The sequence below is a fragment of the Triticum aestivum genome, chromosome 1A (genome assembly GCF_018294505.1).
Source record: "Triticum aestivum cultivar Chinese Spring chromosome 1A, IWGSC CS RefSeq v2.1, whole genome shotgun sequence".
NCBI classification, from domain to species: domain Eukaryota; kingdom Viridiplantae; phylum Streptophyta; class Magnoliopsida; order Poales; family Poaceae; genus Triticum; species Triticum aestivum.
The window spans coordinates 356,946,319-356,950,383 of record NC_057794.1 but is presented as its reverse complement, the minus strand read 5'-3'; positions in this window follow the sequence as shown (position 1 = coordinate 356,950,383).

Below are 4,065 nucleotides of genomic sequence, written 5' to 3'. Positions count from 1 at the left end.
ACAAGTCCATCTTCAACTCTGAGGAAAAGGACCTCCCCAACACTACTGATAACGGTGATGAGGACTACGCTCCCACCTATTGCTTCATGGAAAAAGGCTCAAAGGTACTCAAATATCCCTCCTCTGAATCTAGTGAGGATGAATCTGATGAAAACCTCAAACCCAGCTATTCCAAACTTGCTAAGATTGCTGTAAAACTGCAAAAGGCTCTGGAAAAGGTTCAAAACATGCTAGATAAAAGCGATGATATGTTGGGTGAGGAAATGGATCGCACTAAAATTTTGACTGAAAATCTTCAGAGACTTCAGTCCAAGTTTGACAATCTTCAAGGTCATCATAACACTCTCTTATCTGATCATGAGAAGCTTTCTTATGAATTTCTTCAAAGAAAGCAAGACATTGAGCAGTTAAGAGTGAGTTATGAAGATCTTTAGAAGGAGCGTGATTCATTACATGCTCAACAAATCAGCGCTACTCATGATGAATTTGTTCCTCCATGTTTGAAGTGCATTGAACGTGAAACTGCTAATTCTTCACCTGAATGCTCAAATACTTCCATTGCTGCAAATTCTTCAACTGCCTTTGCTATCACTAATTCCTCATCTGAGGACATGGCTAGTATCACTGATGATGCAGGGCTGAAGGAATTGTATATGACAGGCATGTACAAAAGCCTCAAAGGTCATCAGGCTCTTTGTGATGTGCTTAAAAAGCAGATCCTCAACAGAAACCCTAGGAAAGAGGGTATTGCCTTTGAGAGGAAACTCAATGGTGATGGGACCTACTGGAAACCTTAGCAGTATCCCAAAACCTCATGGTTTGCTGCAAAGGGACCTCTAGTGGATCCATCTACTTTATCTGGATTTGCATGTGAATCTTCATATTCTTCTGATGAGTCATTTGGCTCCAACTATAAACTGTTCAAAAATCAAAATGGTGAAGTATTTGCTAGATATGTTGGCACTAACTGCAGGAACGGTTCTGCTATGAAGAAATCTGGGTTCCCAAAAGGCGCCTTGAAAATCTTCAGGTGAATGTCATCATGACATCATCTGTGAAGAATAGGAACCCCAGATCAAATTCTTCATATGGATCCAAGTCCTCATACGGACCAAACTCCTCACGAGGATTAAATTCCTCAAAAAGATCAAAGTCCTCATATGAACATCATCATGCTAACCCGTCTGTTTCGCAGGGAAAATCTAAGGATTATGGATATGTGCATTATTCTTCAAATCATTATGTTCATAAGTCCTCGAAGAATTTCTCTGCTTACTCTTATGCTTACCCTAATCCCTCTTATGTGAAACAAAGTGGAGTGGCATCTATTCCACCTTTCTCTTATGGAGCTCGCAGAATGATGAACTCTTTGCCACCCCTTTAGATGTGGGTGGTGAAGAAAAAGAACTAATCTCTTATGCAGGGCCAGGTCTCCAGACGAACTTAATCGTATGAAGAATTTGCTGGAGACCTGAATATGCTTGAAAGGACGCAAGCTAATCATGAAGAAATGAATTTTCATTTCTCACGTCCTCATACTGCTTTATCTGTTCTATTGCTTTATGAAATTGATCTGATGAAATTGATATCATATTCTTCACTGATGAAGTATATGAGTTCGTAAGTTGCACTAATTCATGTACAGGATGATCAACCCAAAGCCGCTGAGTGGGTCCTCGATAGTGGATGTACAAATCACATGACTGGTGACAGAAGCTTATTGATGGACTCATCTTTATCTCCTTCACATCTGAAGCATATCACCTACGCTGACAATGGCAAAAGCAAGGTATTGGGTCTAGGTAATATTGCAATCTCAAAGGATCGACACATGGACAAAGTCATGCTTGTCGAGTCCTTAGGGTTCAACCTCATGTTTGTCTCAATGCTTTGTGATCTTGATATGGTTGTTGTCTTTGGCAAGTATCATTTTGTTGTGATCATGGAAGCTGACAATTCCAAAGTCTTCGAAGGCTTTAGGAGAGGAGATTTGTATATTGTTGATTTCTCTATAGGACCACAGCCTACTACATGTCTACTTGCAAAAGCTTCAGAAGGCTGGCTATGGCATCGACGACTTGGTCATGCTGGGATGAGGAACTTACACACGCTCGCGAAGAAGAAGCATGTCATTGGCATCGAGGGTGTCAAATTCCTCAAGGACCATTTGTGTGGAGCTTGTGAAGCTGGAACGATGACCAAGGCCAAGCATCCCTCAAAGACCATCATGACTACCACTCGCCCATTTGAATTGCTTCACATGGATCTCTTTGGCCCTACTCAATATGCCACATTTACTAATGTTGCATATTGTATGGCTTTGTCATTGTTGATGATTATTCTCGATATACATGGGTGCATATCATCAGTTACAAAGTTGAACTGCAGGAAGTCTTCAAACGTTTTTATTTGAGGGCTTCAACCAACTTTGGTGTGAAGATCAAGCACATCAGAAGTGATAATGGAACTGAGTTCAAGAATACTGGTCTTGATGACTATCTTGATGAACTTGGTATTACTCATGAGTTATCTGCTCCTTATACACCTCAGCAAAATGGCGTCGTGGAGCGCAAGAACAGGACTCTTGCTGAGATGGCCCGAACTATGCTTGATGAGTACAAGACGCCTCCTCGCTTCTGGCCTGAGGCAATTGATACTGCATGCCACATCATCAATAGGGTATATCTTCACAAATTCTTCAAGAAGACTGCATATGAACTCCTCATTGACAAGAAACCCAATGTGAGTTATTTCAAAGTCTTCAGTGCTAAATGCTGGATTAGAGATCCTCATCACAATTCTAAATTTGCACCGAAAGCACATGAAGGTTTTATGCTTGGTTATGGTAAGGACTCGCACACCTACAGAGTCTTCAACACCCATCACCACAAGGTTGTTGAAACTGTAGATGTGCGGTTTGATGAGACTAATGGCTCGCAAAGAGAGCACCTACCTCCTGTGACAGATGAAATACCTCCTAGGGAATCTATTAAGTTCAAGGCTGCTGAGGATGTCATTCCTACCGAAGAATATGCTGAAGAAATCGTTCCAGATCGTGAAGAATGTCATGCTGATGCACCTGAGGAAAATGGTGCTGAAGAAAATGCTGATCAAATTCGTCAACGACAACCAACCCATCCTCGCGTTGCAAATGAAGTGCAGATTGAGAAAATCATCAGCGACATCAACATTCCAGGTCCTCTCACACGCTCAAGAGCTTCACATTTATATAAATTTTGTGGGCACTTTGCTTTCGTCTCTATCACAGATCCCACTAAGGTAGATGAAGCATTTCTGGAGCATGAGTGGATTCAAGCTATGCAAGAGGAATCACATCAATTCGATCTCAACAACGTCTGGGAATTGGTCAAACATCCAGATCCTCACAAGCATAATATCATTGGCACAAAGTGGATCTACCGCAACAAGCAAGATGAAAATGGCCTTGTGGTGAGGAATAAGGCACGACTTGTAGCGCAAGGCTACACACAGGTTGAAGGAATTGACTTCGACAAAACTTTTGCACCTGTTGCTAGACTTGAAGCTATTTGCATATTACTTGCTTATGCTAACCATCATGATATCATCTTATATCAAATGGATGTGAAAAGTGCATTCCTCAATGGTAAGCTTGAGGAAGAAGTATATGTTGCTCAACCCCCATGTTTTGAAGATCCAAAGCATCCCAACAAAGTCTTCAGACTCAATAAGGCCCTCTATGGCCTCAAGCAAGCCCCTCAGGCGTGGTATGATACTTTGAAGGAATTCCTCATGAAGAAAGGCTTCAAACCCAGTTCACTTGACCCAACTCTTTTCACTAAATCTTATGATGGTGAATTGTTTGTGTGCCAAATATATGTTGATGATATCATTTTTGGCTGTACTGACCAATGTTACAGTGATGAATTTGCCTATATGATGAGTGAAGAATATCAAATGTCTATGATTGGAGAATTGAAATTCTTCTTAGGTCTTGAGATTCGTCAACAACAAAATGACATATTCATATCTCAGGAGAAATACCTCAAGGATGTACTGAGAAAATTCAGCATGCAAGATTGCAAA